The 20,975-nt window shown below is 46.4% G+C and overlaps 1 protein-coding gene across 5 annotated transcripts in view; it reads right to left on the bottom strand.

The window, feature by feature from the left end:
* LOC147417267 (protection of telomeres protein 1a-like) overlaps window positions 1–20,975 on the bottom strand; it is a 33,138-nt gene that overhangs the window by 9,085 nt on the left and 3,078 nt on the right. The window lies entirely within an intron of this gene.

The following is a 20,975-nucleotide window of genomic DNA, read 5'->3' as shown; positions in this document are numbered from 1 at the left end:
AACCTGGTTGGCTACTACAACCCTACTGGCCAAAGAGAGTCAAGCAGAGCTCCAATGTAGCAATTTCCTCCTAATGGAATTGAGGAGAGGAGCAGTCAGCTACTCTGGAGACAGATCCAAACCAACCTGACAGCCCAAGTAGCGTCACTGGGAGATCCAGCTGCATCCCTCTCTAGGCGACCAATCGAGCGTAGAAGCACTTCCAACCTGCCATTGTCTGCCGCTAGTTAATCAATGCTCGCGATGCACAACAAAACACCTCAAGAACCTGCTCACACCTGTGCAGATTGGCCTCGCCTCCTGGCCCTCTAAGTACATGCCTGAGTCGTCAGCAAACTCAGCGTTCAGCAGCTCATCTCCCCTAATAGGAAGCTCTAAACCACACAAACCAGCCTCCTGTGAAGCCAAAAGTCTATTCATCACCTCAGCATAGAAGAGAAAAAGGATGGGGGCAAGAGGGCAACCCTCTCTAACCAAATGTGTGAGCAAGGAGCGTTCCCCTCTTCCTCCTACCAAAAGCACTTGACTATGTGCACATCTGTAGAGAGTTGACACTCCTTTGATCCAAGTATCTGAAAACCCCATCCTACGCAGAGGAAATTCCTATCAACTCTATCGTATGCCTTCTCAAAATCGAGGAGTGTCACAAAATCCTCTCCTAGCAGACATACGAGGGCAGACGCCTCCCAAAAGGTGAAGATGTTGTCAAAGATACTGTGCTCCTTGACAAAATTTGTATGGGTCTCATGTGTAATGCTCTCGAGTAGCGGTTGAATTCTCAAACTTAGAACCTTTGCTAAGATTTTGTAGGTTGAGTTGAGAATGGTGATGGGCCGCCACTGTCAGATCTCATTCACGGAGCTTGTTCCATGGGGATAAGGTATATCAGACCCTCACTCATGCTGTCAGGCATCTCTCCAATGTACAAAATGTGCTCGTAAGCCCAACAAAGATCCAGACCAAGCAGCTCCTAGTACTCCAAGAAGCTGGGAGTCAAACCATCCTCCTTGCGGCAGCTACCCCGAGGAAGTGCCATGAGCGCCTCACAGAGCTCTGCCAACTGGAGAGGCATCTCTAGTCTCTGATGCATCTCCTCAATAACTAGGCAAGGCATCTGTGCCCAAACCTGCTCTCTAGAAGCATCTTGGCGTTGCAAAAGAAACTCATAGTAAAAGTCGGTAGCAACTGCACGCATATCCTCAAGCTCTGTAGCAACTGACCCACCAGGTCTCCTCAATTGACAAACATTGTTGCGTGCTTGGCGAGGACTCACAGTCTCAAAGAACTCACCAATAACTCTATCTCCAATCTGGGTCCACTGAGATGCCTAATGATGAAAAGCAAACTCATGGCACTGCTCCTCAATGGTGATCAACTCTTGTCGAGCCTGCAACATTTACTCCTCCAACCAAGGACTACTAGGGTGGCGCTTCTGCATCCACTGTAGGGAAGCAATGCCACGTCGGAGACGCTTCTCCTCCTCCTTGGCTGTAACCAAGCGAGCTGTAGACTGTTGGAGGAAGAAACGACCAAGCTCAGCAAGTCCAGTGGCCACTCTACTAGCAGGGGTGCCCTGAGTGCCCAAACTCTCTGTCGAAAGTGCCACCACCCCCTTTCTGAGCTTTGTATCTAGTAGAATCCTCTCAAGGACGTGTAGCATGGCACTCCCACTCCTCTGTCTGTCTGCCACAGTAAGAATCACTGGCTTATGATCTAAAAAGGTAGTCCCTGCCAAAATTCATACAGATCCACCCATGTCACAGATGCAATCACTGGTGTAGAAGCGATCTATCCAAGATAGATTCACACCCCCTACTCTCCAGTCAAATCGAGAGAAAGATAGGCTGTCTGAGGGTCTCACAAAGCCTGCATGTTGCCAAACATCCGAAACCTTCAAGGTCATACATAGGCGCTCCCAAGCTGCCAACTCAGTCCCGTGCACAGTAGCATGGCTGTCTCCAATCCTATAAGAGGGGCCCTCCAACATGTTGAAGTCCCCCCCCCCCCAACACACCAATGCTCTGCATGAGGCAAAGACTCCACAATGTGTGACCAAAACTCAGCTCATGCACTCGCATGGCTGGGCGCATAGATGTTTGGGAGGCTACCATGAACCTGCATAGTAACCCACTAGGCCCTACCTGGCACAATGATACCTCTACCCACAATGGCCTGCTGCCATGAGTCCGCAAGTCATACATACACCTACCTAGATGCTTCCAAGCCCAAAAGCAAATGACCAAAAGGTCTCATAGTGGCCATGGAGAATCTGGCCACAACGCCGAATGCGGCTCTCACAAAGATGGTGCTCCTGAAGCATATCAATTACCAGGCATCTCTGAAGCTCCTCACGCAAGCGACCCCTCTAACGTTGAGGAGCGACCCCTCTAACGTTGAAATTGGGGTCCACCTAAATCCTACACAATCCATGAGACAATCCTCATGGGATCAATGAGAAAAGATCGATGTTGCAACAGTAGCCAACCTCGCTATCTTTGAGGCCGGCTTGAATGGGGAGTAATCCGCATCCGAGCGACCCCGAGATAGACGTGTTTGTAGTTACTATCCCCCCTAGACCCAAGCAGAGCGTGCAATCCGTAAGGCTACATCCTCTGTCCAAGAATCCTCATGTACAAATACATAGCAAGCGGTACTCTGCGTGTCAGCAAAGAAGTGAACCACAATGTGCCTACATCCAACTCCATCCAGTGGCACCATACTGGACTTGGCTAGCGGCCAAAGTGTCTGTCTCAAATTTGTCACCCCCAAGTCCCCTGTGTGGTGTGAGAACTCTAAAGCCTGGACCTGATGCCAATCAAGCATTGCGTGCAAAGTCCACTCTGTGTGATCACTGCCACACAACGGGAAGGAAAAGCCTACCGATGTATCCAAAGCCTCGATACCTCTAGCAGCTAGAAAGAGAATGTGTACTCAAAAACAAGCTGCCACAAGGTCCGAAGATGGGTCCCTGAGGAATCGGTTGAAGCTGTAAAAAAAGAAATCCCACCGTTGGCCAATGTCAAAACAGGTCACCCCATGGGGGACTGACGCAAAAGGAGAGACCTGTACTAGAAATGGCGTCCTCAAGTAGGGTTGTCCCTCCTGAGCCATTCACCTCGTAGCAAAAGCACTACCAAGAGAGCGTCGAGTTGCGGATGAGTGTTCAGTCCCCTGTGTCGAAGGAGGAGTGAGGGATGGGTCGGGTGAAAGTTGAGGGCCCAACGGGGGAGAGAGGGGGAGCGGGAGGTGGGGGGGAGGAGGGGAAGGTGGAGGTGGAGGGGGGCCAAAGGAGTCGGTAGGTGGAGGGGAGGGAGGGACTGGCGGCGGTGAAGCTGAGGTGGAGGGAGGCTCCTCAAGGAAATCTTGCTGCAAAGGCTCAAAACGGTTCCCTGTCGCAATCAAATGCTGTTGAGCTACAAGAGGGCCGTCACCAAGGGGAGCAGTGTAGCGAGCCCTTCATTGTCGACGACGATCGTGCACTTCCTGCTACCCATCAGCTGGCTGGTCACTGGCCTCTAACGAGGTGTCAGCTTGTGTCCTGGCCCCTGGGTATCTGTCTGCGATGCACGGTCAACCTTGGGGGGCTGAGCATGCGATGCGGGTCGAGATCTCCTGCGAGAACAAGCCTTCACTAAGTGGCCCATCTATCTACAAATGAAGCACTCATTCGGGAGTCCCGAATACTCCACCGTCTAGCGGAGCCACCTGCCACTCACCCTAGGTACAACGACTACCTTAGGAAGGGTATGGGTGTCTCTAACCAAAACGCGTACTATGGGAATACTTGCAACCTTGGCAGCAACTGAAGCTGCCGTGCATGGGGTCAAGACTGTCCCAATCTTGGAACCAACTTTCCTAAAACTGGCAAGAATCTGCAGCACGCTGAATTCTCTGTTTTTGGCCCAAAAATGCACCAAATCACCTGTATGGTGATCCCCTAGCTTCCCCGAAGCTCTTGGGGGTATTAGGGATCAATTAGGGTCAAACCCCTAAACCTGCAAAAATATACAGCAGACTGTAATCTACTGTTTCGGGCTTCGTTTCGCGTGCTGGTCCCATAACAAGCCCTCGAGCTCCCGCACCTATAGGGCTACTTGCTTTGAATCGAACGAGATTTCTCGCATGAAATCTCTCCGAGTTCACCTATACCTGCGGAGGATTAGCAATTAGCTAATTCAGTACTTGTGCAAGAGGCTCTTGCCTCGGCAATCGCGCATGGACCCACACAACTCTACATACAGATGAAAAGCCCTTGAGCGGGGCATCACGATTCTGTATTCAAAGCGAAAGAGAGGTGCACGAGAGCAAAATCATCGTGCTACATAAGAGTCAAGACAAGGGAGAAGGCAAGCTTTCCATTAGAGTTGTAGACCTACACCCACTACTCACACACGTTGTGTAGTTCACAATGAAGAAGAAAGGCAGCCCCCTCTCTCAAAATGGGCGCCCCCCAGCTGAGTTGTCAAGTAGAAAGGCTTTGGAGCCGCCGAGTGTCATACTTTTGCCATTTCTATCTACGATAGAAGTAAACGTTATACCTTTAGCATTTGTAAAGCACTGTCCACTTCTATTGCATTGAATCCGTATGTACATTTGATGTGCTAGCTCCATTATTACCCCTCTTTCGAACACGTTGAGTTGGGCCATACGTAGGTTGTAACCCAAAGGCCTCAAGGTAAAGCTGTAGTACATTCGGTGACTAGTAGTTCACACTCTTCCATCCACTTTGCATCCATAGGTGGATAGTTCCTGAACTTCACCAAATACCATCGAGTAATTGTTCCCTAACTTTTCTTTCCTTATGTGCCAAAATCTGCTCAGGTACCAAGATCTCATCAAGTTCCTCAACGTCTAGTTGATCCTCGTCTAGTTGATCCTCATCTGACATATCTTCTGGCATATCACCCACGAAGGGTCTTAGAAGACTTACGTGAAACGCATTATGCATCTTCCAAGTGTCAGGCAATTTCAGCTTATACGCAACATCGTTGATCTTATCAAGTACTTGAAAAGGCCCATAGTAATGCTGCTGAGCTTGGGAAATAACCTTTCCTTGCCCTTCATCTTCTTTAACCTTGCCATTTCAAACCGTAAGAGTACCCAATAGTATCAAGTCTTGTATCAAGTTCTCTCAATCAAGTATTAAGCATTGTAATCAAGATTAAGTGTTGTAATTAAGTGTCAAGATCACAAGGTGAAAACCACAATTCACGTCGGTGATGATCAGCAGACCTTTTCTACTTTGCCTGCGTCTTCTCCAAGGCAAGCTTGATCTTCTTATACATTTCATCATGTTCTCAATATATCAATCTGCCTCAAAAATCTTGTCCTTTGTGTGCAAAATGGGAGGAACCTTTTTGCCACCCTCAACAATCTCAAAAGGTGCCTTGCCTGATGACGAATGCACCGTATTGTTGTATGCATATTCAAGCATGGGCAAATACTGTTCCCACTTGCCCTTATTATCTAACACATAACATTTCAGCAGATGACAGTAGAATTAGCCTCTTCTAACAATCCATCAATTTGTGGATGCAATGAGGAAGAAAACTTAAGCGTAGTGCCCGTGTTTTCAAACAAGCCTCTACAAAATAGGTTGATCATACGAGGATCACGATCACCAACAATAGACTATGGCATACCATGGTACTTAAAGACATAAACAATTGTGCCATCTGATCATATTTTATCTTCTTCCCGACACGAATGAAATGGGCCTGCTTGTTGAACCTACAAATAATGGTCCATATACCATGATTCCCTGTCGGCGTTCTTGGTGGAAGATCAAAGATAAAATCCATAGCAATACTTTCCCATGGCTTGTCTGGAATAGGCGGTGGTTGTAACAACCCTGGTGCCTTTTGCCTTTCAAACTTGACCTTTTGGCAAATCATGCATGCTCGCAAGAAGGCATCCACATCTCTCCTCAAAGTAGGCCAATAAAAGAATGTCTCGACCGCTTTCACTGTCGCATCTATACCACGATGCCCTGCATACGGTGGGACATGGTTTTCTACCATAACTTTATGTCGCAATAGCCTAGTAACACATAGTCTACCATGAAACCATCCCTGAGGAGATAGTGCTCATGGCGTTGTCCATCTTGTAATTGTTTAGATTCTTCCAAAATCTTCATCAGTAGCATACTCTTCCCTCATGTTATCAAGCTCATGATGATAAGGAATTGACACAGCTGAAATTTGTGGCTTTCTTGATAGCGCATCAGCCACAACATTCTTCTTGCCTTCCACATGCATAATATGAAAGTGGAACATAGAGAGAATGTTTGCCCATCAATATGCTTACCGGATAACTTTGATTGCGTCAAGAAATATCATAAGGTTTGATAATCAGTTAGGACAACAAAATCAGCACCTAGCAAGTAGTGCTTCCAACTGGAAAGTGCATGAATCACAACCAGTAGCTCTTTCTCATAGATTTGTATAGTCTTTTCTGACCCTTGCAAGATTTTTCTCTCGTAATCTACTACCCGACCATCTTGCATTAACACTGCCCCAATACTATTGCCACACACATCACACTTTACCACAAATGACTTCATAAGATCTAGTAAAACGATCATTGGATCCAAAGTCATCTTTTCCTTTAAGCGATTCAAAGCTGAAATCTCTTTTTGTGTCCACTTGAACGTGACCTCTTTCTTTTGTAAAGCATGTAGGGGTGAAGCAATCTTGACAAAGTTCCTGATAAACCTTCTGTAGTAAGAGCATAAGCCCAAGAAGCTACGGACAACATGCACAGTTTTCAAATCTCGCCATGTCCTCATTGCTTCAACCGTGGCAAGATCCAGTCGGACACCATCCTTTGACCCTAAGTGGCCAAGAAAATAGATCTCTTTCAAGAAGAATTCGCTTTTCTTAGGATTGACAAGCAACTTGTGACTCTGTAGCTCTTTGAACACAAAGGTCAAGTGACGCCTATGCTCCTCTTCATTCTTTGAATAGACTATCATGGCATCAAAGAATGTACCGACAAACTTTTGATGTGGGCAAAAGATCCAATCCATCATCCTATTAAACGTAGCAGGAGCATTTGTAAGACTGAACAACATCACTAAGAACTCATAAAGACCAAATGTCGTCCTAAACACAGTCTTGTGCACGTCCTCCGGCCTGTTACGAATCCGATGGTCCCCACTCTTGAGGTCTATCATGCTAAAAATTACAACACCCTCTAATCAGTCAAGAATATCATCAATCCTTGGGATAGGAAACCTGTTCTTGATGGTATTCTTATTCAACGCATGGTAAACAATACACGTGCGCCAAGAGCCATCCTTCTTTTGTACTATTTAAAAGATCAAAATTACAAACGCAACTTGTGGCCCCATGTACAGCATGAGTACTATGTAGACCTTTGGGTACATGGATAACACATGAAGATGCAAACCTTGTTGCCAAGGTAAGTCGACTACAAGTCGAAAATTTTTTTCTTGCTAAACAAAATGAGATAGCCAACTTCTTCTTGGGAAGAAGAATAGAGTTTGCGATACTCTTTGAAGCGCCTTATTGCACACAATGATATTTAGACAGGAGAATCTCTATTTGAGATGTGTTCGATAGCTCTGAGTTTCTCTATTGAGAAGGGGTTTTCTAATGGTTGTTGATCATCAACTACTATGTGGCTTGACCACTCAAGTAGCAAGTTATGGTTATAGCATACGCTTCTCCATAAGCAAGTCAAGTAATATTGTCATACTGCTAGTATGAGCATGAACTCTTATGTTCGTGAGTGTATGATCGGCCACCCTTTCAAGACGGAAAGAACTACCTTAACTACATATGGGAGAACATCCATGAGAACCAAAGCGGGGTAACTTTTATGTGAACCGAGTTCTAACATACTTTCAAAGAATGCTACGGCTAGAATTTTATCTGCCTAAGATTTTGCAAGCCGTCATTGATGCTTGCAAGGTGAAAACTTCTTGATGATCTCCACAAGGAACAGACACTGATAGGGGTCAAGAAAACAATACCGGTGGTAACAACCCACATGAGAAAAGGATGGAAAGAGGTGCCACAATGCACAAGAGATCTTTGGATCGGAACAATCGGCTGTTAGCTCATGTCGCTCTACAGGGCATCCTCCACAAGAATGCCTGCTTCGAGGTTATTGCCACTTTGGGAGAAGCGCGGACATGATCTAAAGGGATTGTGGCAATTACAACAGAGCCTCACCCCTACTCTTCAACAAGGGTTGGCTCCTGCATCCAACACGGTTTCCCCTTATGGACATCCATATCACATGTCCCCTTTGTTGACTACCCCTCCTATGCAAGCTATGCAAACTAATTTTCCATCTCTGAGTTTTTTTCATGCTAACACTCCGTTAGACCCTCAAAGCTTCTACACATCGACGTCCACCTCCATTCAATAAGACCAGACGCCGAGATCAGCTCGCCCCTTGTCTCGCCCATCCAATCGACCAATTTGTGCTACAGATACTGGCAATATGGGCACTACTAGAGACGTTGCCCTGATGCCAAGAATCGCTAAAATAAGGTTTTTCCAAAACAGTGTACCTCCACATCTTCGAGTCCGAGTCAGAGCCAACCAAAATTCACATTTCCAAAGATTAACCTAAGAGCAGTAAGCACCATCCCTCAACCGCCGCCATCTTCTACCAATGTGATAGCCCCTCGGGACAAGTTGCAGTAAGTAGAGGAGCACGCTAGGGCACAGAGGGCAGCCCTCGACCTCAGTCTTCCACCAAGTCCAACTCTTCCATCCCCAGTCTCACCAATGAGTGCACCCCCTCCAACATCTGACAAGCCATCCCATCCACTAGTGCCAAAAGTCACAAATTGATGACGTGGCATGTCCGACCGGATAAATCCTAGCGAGACTCACAGATTCAATATTATAAGTTGTTCCAACTTACGGGGTCTTGTCCAATGGAGCCCAAGGGACACAAGAGCATTAAAATAAAGCAAGGGCCCAATTTGCGTGGATCTATTGACGTGGCAGCCCTATATGGACCTTTGTGATTTGCAGCAGCCTGCTAACATGGCACAACATACGGATCTTCGTGATTTGTGGCGCATTTTGTGCTGGCAGCCCTAGCGCTATGCTTTTGGGCCAAGATGCTTTTGAACCTGACGATTTTGAGGCTCTGCTTTTGGGGATCCCTTGTACTGCTTATAAGAGCCCCTAGGGCCTCACTCTACAGGGCATCTGAACGCAGAGTCTAAGAGCAGAGGTCCCTCGAGAGTTGTACTTTGCAATGATCAATGATAAAGAAATACCAAAAGGGGCGCCAATCTTTGGGGCCAATGCTTTTGGATGCGAAATTCCGTCATGCCGTCTCTCTCTCTCTCTCTCTCTCTCTCTCTCTCTCTCTCTCTCTCTCTCTCTCTCTCTCTCTCTCTCTCTCTCTCTCTCTCTCTCTCTTAAAGTTTAGTGATTTTGAAGTTTCTGTTCGTGTGTTTCTATTGATTTCTCGCTTGAAGTGTAGATCTTTAAGGTCTCTTGGGATAGTTTCCTACGACGTTAAAACTCTCTTCTTCTTCTTCTTCTTCTTCTTCTTCTTCTTCTTCTTCTCTCTCTCTCTCTCTCTCTCTCTCTCTCTCTCTCTCTCTCTCTCTCTCTCTCTCTCTCTCTCTCTTAAAGTTTAGTGATTTTGAAGTTTCTGTTCGTGTGTTTCTATTGATTTCTCGCTTGATGTGTAGATCTTTAAGGTCTCTTGGGATAGTTTCCTACGACGTTAAAACTCTCTTCTTCTTCTTCTTCTTCTTCTCTCTCTCTCTCTCTCTCTCTCTCTCTCTCTCTCTCTCTCTCTCTCTCTCTCTCAAAGTTTAGTGATTTTGAAGTTTTTGTTCGTGTGTTTCTATTGATTTCTCCCTTGGAGTGTCCAAGCCTGTTACACCAAGGCCGGACCCACCTCTCTGCTCTCTAATATAGATGAGGCCTTCTTGGAAGCAGTAGCTGACCTACAGCAGATCAAGGTACCAAAGAACTTAAGAAGGTGCTGTTACAAAGAGAAAAGCCTTCAACAAAGAATATTTTGAAGAATATCTTTCAAAATGACATGCTTCGGCTAGATCCGGGTTTCCAAAGTGACACCCTTACAACTATTCAATCTCTGTACCCAGGTACAGGGCCTAGTGGCGAGCACCTCCAAGTGCAGCCAACAAAGCCTTACATGATCTCCTATCGTGCTGCTCCGGTCACTAATTATACAAGCCCTCGTCTCCCTGTGTTTATTCTCGAGCACCAATTCTCAGGTGTGATAGTTGATGGTGGATCTGACATCAACCCGATGCTTGAGTTCACTATGCTAGCATGAGGTCTCCAGCCTACCCGACCTGCCCCGTTTAGTGACTTTGGTTGACCAAGACTGTATATCCCTTGGGCATAGTGGATAAGGTGCCTCTGCAGGTACAAGACTTCACCTTCAGCTTGGATTTTATTGTGGTTCGCATTTCCCAGGTCGAGAGCGGCTTCCCCTTGCTCATTGGCAGACCATGGCTACGGCACACTAAAGTGCTATATGATTGGGGAATGATGGGATGTGGATACATACTCCTTGCTCCCCAATGAAGCCTATTCGCCTTGAAGGGGGGATGGATCTAGTGGTGCATCAGAGTTCTTTGACAATGGAATCCAATCCCGAACTAGAACAGCCTACTCCACCTGATGGACCAAAGGAAGCCCTGCTTGAGTGGTGGGAATCTACCAAGTCTATGCCTTGTTATGTGGTCTCTATTCAATCTTTGCTCAAGGATACCCCATCTTCCAATGTCCTTACAATAGCTGGCCCTAGTGTGCCGCCTAACCAAGAAGCACGTGATGCCTTCGATGCTCCTCTAGAGAAAGCCTTTGGGCTTGGCGAGCCTATACAGGACCAGAGAAGAGGAAATAAATCTCCTCTATAGGAGTTCGCCCAAACCCCAACCTCTTTTGCGCAGACCCTCCAACCAAGACAAAGCTCACCTTTGTGTCAGATGAACTACCCTTCAACGAGCTTCCCCAAGGATGGCTACAAGAAGCATGCAGATTTCAATATCGAACAAATATCAGCTCATGATGTCTTTGTGATCCAAGAAGCGGAAACCTCTTCACCTACAAAGACATCTTTACTAGTGCACTCTCCAGACTTAGTAAAAGAAGTCAACTTGGGCGACTCTAACAACCCCCAACCCATTCTTTCGGCTGCATGGATGTGGGATCATTTGATGTTGCTAGACCACGTTTCTACAACACACAATCATATTTGTTGTGGCTTGTCCCAGAAGAGAAGATTCACCTCTTTCGAATTGACAGAAGAGTCGAGCACTGATGATTTTGGAAGAGATTGGCTTGTAAAACTTCTGGTAAGACCAATGATTGTACGGCTCGTAGATCCTCCTATCTCAAATCTGTATAGGGGATTGCTTGCAAAGGACATAAAGGGCATGTTTCTTTCAAATCCTACTTCATCCAAAACATGTTGTCTGTGAATTTTTCAAAGAAGTACTAACAAAAGAGCTACAAGATGCCCAAAATGCGCCCCCCCACCCCCCCCCCCCCCCCCCCTACCCTCCCTCTACTCGCCCCTACCTATAGAGTTTAGGGAGGATAAGAGAGAGGCATTCATGGTAATGCCATGCTTATTGCAAGCTTAATCACACAATAACTACACAATAGAATTGGAGTAGAATGTAGACACTAAATGATTGCTATATTGCTAGAAATGAGTGATTACAGGAGGTGCTTAGATAGCACAAGAGAGCCTTCTACCACTTGCCACAAGCACATGCTAAACCACCTAATCCACCTAGAATACAAGAGATCATTCTCACTTACACGGAAGACCAAAGCCCACGATCCCAACAAGCCTCACCTAGGGCCTAGGGCTTTGGGCTAAAACACATTGAAGAAAGATAACGCTCCAATCCAGGAGCACAAACGACACGCATCCCCAATCTAGAGGGCAACACTCCAGTCCAGGAGCCACACTCCATTCTAGAAGAAAAACAACCAATGCTCTTATCCAAGAGCAACATCTCAAGTCCAGGGGAAAAGTTTGCTTCGTTCTAATCCAAGAGCAACTTTCGTCTTCTTCAACCGCTTCATCTTCAACCACTTCGTCTTCACATCCTCCTCTTCAACAAAATCCGTTTTTGTATCCTCTCCTCCAACAAGTGCTTTGTTTCTCTCTTGATGCCAATTCAAGATTTATTCCATGCGTCGTAATGACGTGCAACAATATTCTAAGAAATGCAATGCCAAACCTATACAAAAAAAAAACTAAAGGCTCCTCTATCATTTGCATGTCTAACCGTACTCCAATAGCCCAAGCATGCACTACTTGTGTCTTCCATCGAAAAGGAATTTGGCATACAAACAATTGTGCTATGGAGTGGTCTTAGCAACTGGAAACTCTCTAATGCCATTGTCTAAAATTCCTCATAAAGCACAACTATCAACTCATTTCATCTCCGTAAGTGAAGATGATCATATACACCCCAATTTTGGCTTGGAAGTGCAATCTTTTCAATAGATTTTATGAGGTCATTTCAAATCAAGCTAATAAGCCCTAGGCTTGGTCAAAAAATGGATCTTAATTACCCCGATTGCGAGTAGATGTGGCTTGGCATCAAATTGCATGTGGGGCTACAAGTCAGGTGGGATTGCTCGCCATTGAAGATTGTCAAAATTACACCTTTTGAAGCCTAGAAATAGCGCCCCAAATTTCCTGCACTGAAAAATGACACCTTAGATGCCTTGGCCAGTGAAAGGCGCGCACACCTGGAGACGAAGTCGATGGCAGGGCTGCTTGTGAGTAGGATGAGAGGCACACGGGATGTTGCAAAACCAAAACTGGACATTGTGCACCACCTTTGAGCTTCTAGCAAGAAAGGGTTCTCGCCTCCAAGTTCAATGGTGGTTTGAGCCAGGCTTCACTTGGCCACTGAAGTAGCTACAAAAGTTCATGATGATGGGAGTCGAGCGGTCCAGGATAGGTAGCGTTTGCAGGGTGTTGCCAAGAGTAGGCTATGATATTGAACTTTCAATGCAATAAAACACTTGCACTCACATGAGTGCGAGTGTTGCGCACTTGGATAGGATATAACCCTCTGCACGTACCTACCCTTTTGCATCGGCAGTCACTAGATAGCCTCAAAATTGACCTTCTGCAAGAGACATCCTAGATTCGCGCCGCGAGCCCTGATCACATGAATTCACACACCAAGAATAGGATGAAACCAACCGCATGACCACGTGAGTGGCTTGTGAAAGATAGCTCAAAATTAACTAATTTGAGCTTGCCTCAGCACACAGCACACCCAAACTTAGAAGGTGATTAAGGAGAGGTTAAGCAAGCTTTAATCGAAGCTAGTGCAAAGGGCTATGAGCTCACACATTCATCATAATGAAATGGAGCTTTTGATACAAGAAAAATCGAATAAATGTATCACTTAAAGCCACACCAAGAGAGGGGTTTTATTATGTTAGTATGCCTAAATGCAAATTCCTAATAACACACTAATTGGTCCCAATGCTATTTAGGCATCCTACTAACCATCGAGTAGTGGCTCAAGAGTTATGAACTCAAGAACATGCTCAAGGTAGTTAGTAGTGTACTAACTAGCTATGAGAGAGAGGTAGAGGCTAATGGTCAAGGATCATAGAAATGATTAGGAAGTGCTAATTAAGCTCTGATACCAATTGTAGAGTTTAGGGAGATTAAGAGAGAGAGGCATGCTAATTGCAAGCTTAATCGCACAATAATTGCACAATAAAATTGGAGTAGAATGTAGACACAAAGTAATTGCTATATTGCTTGAAATGAGTGATTACAAGAGGTGCTTAAATAGCACAAGGGAGCCTGTACCACTTGCCACAAGCACATGCTAAAGGGAGAGGCTTAATTTTCGGATCCACCGGCAATTTAAGATGACTCCAACTACTCCAAATGACCCTTACTATGCTTAGAAAGAGCCCCCATGGGTAGTACCATGACCTAGGCTACTTTTGCGCATATCCCACATGCCATAGGCCACCTAATCCACCTAGAATACAGGAGATCATTCTCACTTATACAATTTCGGGCTAGACCAAAGCCGCAATCCCAACACTACCCACCCCCTACCCAACCCTACTTGCCCCTACCCACCCCCTACTCGCCTCCTACCTCGCCCCTACCCACCCCTTGCTAGCCCCCACCAATCCACTCCCTGCTCGCCCCTACCCACCCCCCTAGCCCATACCCTCCCCCTATTCACCCCCTACAACCCCTTGCTAGCCCCTACCAGCCCACTCCCTACTCACCCCTACCCACCCCCCTAGCCCCTACTCACCCCTACCCTCCCTCTACTTGCCCCTACCCACCCCTCTCGCCCCTACCTACCCTTTCTCCCCCTATCCTACTGAAACTTTGAAAGATGTTGAGTGCGATTGGTCTTATGGATTACAGATTATAGATGCCTCTTGGTTGACATGATCTAGAGGGTTGGCTCACGCTCAACATTGTGTTGTGATTATGCAGTTCCTTTCTTTATCTTGGTATACATAGCAGTTTTCCATTCCAGTGTTTTCTCTCACCAAGAGAGTGAGTGATTTTGTGGCAGACAACATGTAGCAAGGCTACGGTGTCACTTGCACTGTACAAGCAGTTACACTTGGTCTTGGGTTCACACCGGGTGGACTCTTGCCTGGGCCATGACATGTGGCAGCGAACGCAAGGAGTGGTGTTCTAGTGGACACCATAGCCAGTTCACCACCATCACAGTTTGGAGATAGGCATAGCTGGACTGTTAGGGATATTTGTGTTAGCCGTTGGCTACCCTTGATGGTTGTATATATGCTCAGTTGGTTTTAGTCGTCGTATGCATCCTAGATGTCCTATGAGTCATTGAGTCTAAAGACTTGTGTTCAATCTAGCACTTGCACATCTGCACTCTCCCTCGACAATTGGAGCCTCGACACCCCATTGTACCCGTGAATCCTACGCTTGGCGATGAGAGTGCTTCCAGCCAAAGTCTGTATTGGTTCCATGAGTTATTCGAGTTCCATTGGGTTTGGAGTCTACGGTTGTGTCATTTAAGTTGTTCTTGCTTGTTCTATAATGCTCTACCGTGTTCATTTCTGTGTTTGGAGTGAGATTTCTTGCACATCACACTGAGGAGCACCCACAATAGAGAGTACGACATACTTTTCCTGCTACACTCCTACCAAGGGTTAATAAGCTGTTTAATCGATTGTGAGGTGTGCGTTACTTTTCTAAGATTGAATTTATGGTTGCAGTACCACTAGATGCGAATAAGCCATATAGAATATTTTTGACATTTCAAATATGCTTCAGGCATTATGAGTTTTTCCCCTTGGTAGTGTGATGACTGATTATCTTGTCACACATTATTTGATGCGCCTGAGATTTGGACAATGCGGAAGACTCAAAAAGGCTCAAAAAAAAAGCAAAGCATGGAAACAAAAAAAAAAAAAAGATCAAGATTAAATAAGACTTTAAAAGCACAGATTCTTGGATGCACATACCTACACCTGCCTATTTGTCTGATGAAACATACTACATGGAAGGCTCATCCAAGGCTATTGCTGAGATGGTTAATAGCAAAAGATCAAAGAAGCAAAGCATGGGAACCAAAAAAAAAGTACGATCAAGATTAAATAAGACTTTTGAAGCACAGATTCTTGGATGCACATACCTACACCTGCCTATTTGTCTGATGAAACATACTACATGGAAGGCTCATCCAAGGCTATTGCTGAGATGGAGAAATATATCACAGTACCAAAAGAAAAGAATGTACTCACGAACATCTTGTAAAGAGGGCTGAAAGCAATGCAAGACTACCTGATGCACAAGGAGCCATACATCAGTGAGCATCAAGAAAATACAAGAAGAGAAGATCACGGAAACTAAACTTGGCCACATGAAGGTGATACTAGACAGATCGAACGAGATGGATGACGGCCATATCAATAGCAGTCTTGAAAAGATCAAGGAAAAACTCAAAAAAGTTGGTTAGTACGGTCAGTTTGCATCTTGGCTGGGGCATCCTTTTTGGACCATGCAGCAGTGATCCTCACAGTGACAGATAGACAGAGGAGGGGCAACACAATGCTACACATCCTTGAGAGGATCTTGCTGGACTCTGAGCTCAGAGAGCGAGCGGTGGCCCTTTGGACAGAGGGCTTGGACACGCAGGACTCTCCACCTGACAGAGTGGCCTCTGGACTTGCTCAGCTTAGCCGTTTCTTTCTTCAGGAGTCTACGGCCCGCCTGGCTGCAGCGAGAGAGGAGGAGCAACGTCTTCGACGAGGCGTTGCTTCTCTGCAGAGGATGCAGGAGCAGCACCCAGACAGTCCCTGGTCGGAGGAGCAGATGCAGCAGGCTCGCCAAGAGCTTGCCAGCACAGTGGAGAGGCGTCATGAGTTTGCTTTCCATCGACAGGCATCTCAGTGGACCCAGGTGGTGACAGAGTTACGGGGGCGTTCTTTAAGACTGTGGGACCCCGGCATGCGCACGATAATGTCAGCCAGTTGAGGGGGCCTGATGGGTCAGTTGCTTCAGAGCTAGAGGACATGCGTGCAGTTGCTACTGACTTTTATCATGACCTGTTGTCAGCAGAGCCTCAGTCGGAGTGCCAGGATGCACGCAGAGAGCTAGTTTGGGCACAGATGCCTTGTCTTGTGACTGAGGAGATGCGCCACAAGCTTGAGCTGCCTCTTCAGCTAGAGGAGCTCCACATGGCCCTCAGAGCACTTCCCCGTGGTAGCTGTCCAGGTGAGGATGGTTACTGGGACTTTCTTGGCTCAGACCTCTGCAGCGCTTTTCAGTACATCTTACAAAGATGCTTGACAGCATGAGTGAGGGTTTGATTTACCTCATTCCCAAGGAGGGTGGTTCCTTGGATGAGATTCGGCAGTGGCGACCCATCACCATCCTTAACTTAGCCTACAAGATTCTTGCCAAGGCTCTGAGTTTGAGGACTCAACCACTTCTAGAGAGCATTATACATGGGACTGAGACAGGTTTTGTCAAGGAGCACAGTATCCTTGACAACATCTTTACTTTTTGGAAGGCATCTGCCCTCGTGCGCCTTCGTGGTGAGGATCTGTGATTCTTCTTCTCAATTTTGAGAAGGCCTACGATAGAGTTGATTGGGACTTTTTGGAGGGCACTCTTCGCACGATGGGCTTCTCAGATGCCTGGATTAGAGGTGTGTCAGCTCTTTACAAACGTGCACACAGTCGTGTGCTTTTGGCAGGAGGTAGAGGAGATCAATTCATGTTCACACATTCGGTCAGACAGGGCTGCCCTCTTGCCCCCTTCCTCTTTCTGTTCTATGCTGAGGCGATGAGCAGATTTTTGGTTTCACAACAAGGTTTACTTGGCTTAGCGCTTCCTATTCGGGGCAATGAGCTACTGGATGTTGAGTTTGCAGACGACTCAGCTTTGCACTTGGAGGGCCAGGAGGCCAACCTACACAGGTGTGAGCAGGCTCTTGAGACCTTTTGTTGTGCATCAGGAGAACTGATCAACTGGAGGAAGACACTGGCTTTCTCGATTGGCAGTGCTCCGAAGCCTGATCGGATGCCAGATGAGGGTTTCAAATGGATCCCCCCAGGGACTCCAGTTCGTTACTTGGGCTGTCAGGTTGGCTTGGACTTGTCTCCTGAGCAGCAGATTGCTCCCCTCCTCCTGTCCATCAGGAGGAAGCTGTTACATTGGAGCTCGGCACGACTTTCTTTGGCAGGCAGAGTTGTAGTGGCCAACCACGTGCTGTTGGCTACTATGTGGTACATTACATCTTGTTGGATCTTTTCGAGCTCTTGCATCAGTCGGGTAGAGAGGCTGATCAAGAATTTTCTTTGGTCAAGGCGCGATACTCAGATAGCCCGGGCCAAAGTGGCTTGGGAGGTCATCACTCTACCTTGTTCTCAGGGGGGGGGTTGGGGATCATAGACCCAGCACAACAAAGAAGAGCCCTTCTTGGGAAGTTTGTTGTCAGAGGACTGCTTCCAGGGGAGGAGCCCTAGAAGGAGTTTTTGCTTCAGCAACTTATTGCTAGAGTGCCTTAGGCTGGAGGCCCTTGGAGACCTTCCACCAGATGGATTTTCACAAAGATGCACAGAGTTGACTTGAGTAGGAGACTAGAGGATCATTTTGCTGTGAGCTTTCTTCGATCCTGGGAGCAGCTGCGGAGAGGCCTGGAGCAGCACCAGCCTACTTGCACGGAGGAGCACGTGAGACAAGCCCTTGTTTGGAACCCCATGGTCAGCACTCAGAGAGGCCACTTGGTTGGTAGTAGGCCTCATGTCTCTTGGGGTCCCATGGCAGAGGATCCAGCACGCACTTTGGGTGACTGGCTACAGTTCTCAGGTTTGTCAGAGGAGCTTCAGAGCATCCAGCTATACAGGGCATGAGATGGGTGCAGAGTATGTGCCAGGACATCACACAGGCAGTACCTGCTGAGTGGCTTACACCTCTCGAGTCAACAATGCCCAGATGGATGGGGGCTTTCACGCGACTGTAGGTCCTCATCGCAGTTCGGGGTTGCTATCACCCTCTTTTCACCCTTCTTGCCATACACACAGATTGTACCCTTGCCCCAATCTTGCACAGCACCAACAACTCTCAACCAAGGTCATCCCAAAATGAGAGAAAAAGCTCTAAGGTCAGGTGGAATAACATGAAAGTTTACTATAACCTTCACGTTAAAGACCTCAACTTCCAAACACTTCACTTTGGTATAGTTTGCTAGTCGAATCCTAAACCCAGAGCTTCCGCATGTAATGAGACCCAGTCTCTCGACATATGACTGTGTGATCACACAAACTTGAGCACCTCCATCAATGTAGGCCTCTCCCATGCCCACACCTTTGTGCCAAGCGTCAGCACAGGACAAATGTCGGGTAACTCTCCCACAGCCAACACTCTGACTTGTCCATGCTTCGGCACTTTCTCTGGATTCACTAATGACTTCCACACCCTCTTAAGTTTGGGCACCATATTCATCAATTGTCCAAAAGTACAATCTACTTTCCTCCCAATCAGGTCTTCCTTTAAACTGTAAGCTATTTGACCTTCTCCCAAAGTTAAATCTGCTACTTTAAACCGTCTACAAGGTCTTCTCTTCCTCTTAACTTTCGCATCTTCACCCTCTTTCTCTTTCCCTTTCTTCTTACTAGGACTTGGAGCAACATAGCCTTCCCTCTCTCTTTTGCCTACAGGCATCATATCTGCTTCTTTCTTTTCAACCCGCACAATACCCACATGATCACCAGAGGTTGAGGCCTGATTTTTATGTTCAATACCTTGATCTCCCCGTGTATCCACTGCATAATCATTAGCCCTGTTAGGAATCTGCTGAGGAAGTGGAAACATATCACCTCCCATCCTTGTTGACCTTGGACAATGAGTGCTGATATGACCTAGTTCACCACAATTATAACAGGTAGGGATGAACCTCCTTTGTGGCTCAAAGACACCTTGTCCACGACCCACATTAGCATTAGGCTGAGCTTCATATGGTTGGGCCATTCCTTTTCCTCTACCACGACCACGACCACCTCCAAGAACACTAAGCCGCAATTCTTGCATCATGGTCATCATGTCTTGCATATTTCGTTGTAATTGTTCAGTGTTCGCAACCCTTTGAGCAGGTTGGGCTTCAACCTCTACCTGATTTCCCTGCCACCATTAGTTTGCACATGGACCGCTTTCCTATACTCATTGAGTCTTTGAGATTTCCATTCTTTCTCCCTGGCGATAGTAACTACTCCCTCGAAGGTAGCGGGCCTTTTCAGCTCAACTTAAAACTTCAGACTTTCCTTTAAGTTTGCCACAAAACGGTCCTTCTTTAACATGGCTGGAGGGATTTCATTTCCCAAAGCTCGGGACCATTTATCCCATAAACGGGAGACCAGCATGACAAAATTATCAACACTTTGATTAGCCTTCTGAGTTTATCCCAAAATTTCATGTCAAACTTCATCAGGTACTTCAATGGATCTGTATTGTGCCAAAAAAGCTTGTTTCACATGACTGAAATCCAAAACCACCCCTAGAGTTTGTGCATGTACCACCTCTTCATAATTTTGTAACCAAACTTTTGCCTCATCCTGCAAACTGTATTGCAGCAACCGCAATAATATAGCTTGATCTAGTATATTTCGCAGTAAGCAATTAACTTCCAATTTCTCAATAAAAGTCCGTGCATTCTCATTAGGCAATCCATGAAACTGTGGAAACTCGTCCGCCATGTTCAATTTCCACAAAAACACTTACATGTGACGTCGTAAGTTCAAGGGATGTCGATGGATCGCTCCAGTACCTAATCCACCTCACATTGGGTAACTCGGCCCCCAATGTTTAGCTTCACAAAACCTCACGACCCTCCAAAGGATGCAATCCAATTACACGACCGCCTCAAGTGTTGTCCACACTTTGCACATACATAGGCGGTTGTCCATAAGGATCCACATCCCCTTTACATTCTCTGCCTGTAGAATAGACCTATTTCACAAGAATTGAAGCACATGAGCACTTGCTCCTCGGGTGCGGACACCAAAACGATGTTAGCGTGCAAACGACAAGGAAAGCAGGTGCCTCTATAGCCTTGCATGAGTCACACCGTCGGAAGGAAGAACTATTGCACCGCCGAAACCACCTGTGATAAGCACCTGTAAAGTTTTATGAAGAACTCTTCTAGCATGAAGCACACTTGGAATTAGAAGAAACCAAGGACATAAAAGACGTAGCTCGTCTCGAGTAGATCTCCGTAGAGCATCCATAGGATAAAAACAAATAAAAGATGAGAGAGTTATGGCCACTCGAAGTTGGGGGTGTACTCTCTCTTGGGGACTCGAACAACCCAAAACACTAGTACCCAAGCCGGAAAAACCAAACCTTTGTGCATAAATTTTTACAAGGTCACTCCCAAGACTCAAAGCACTATGTACACATATATACATGAGGCTAGTTAGCAAACTTTTTGGCATGATCTA

This window comes from Adiantum capillus-veneris, unplaced genomic scaffold (genome assembly GCF_014529385.1).
Source record: "Adiantum capillus-veneris isolate H3 unplaced genomic scaffold, ASM1452938v2 Hic_scaffold_295, whole genome shotgun sequence".
NCBI classification, from domain to species: domain Eukaryota; kingdom Viridiplantae; phylum Streptophyta; class Polypodiopsida; order Polypodiales; family Pteridaceae; genus Adiantum; species Adiantum capillus-veneris.
The sequence above is the reverse complement of the archived record's forward strand: the minus strand, read 5'-3'. Positions and strand labels throughout refer to the sequence as shown.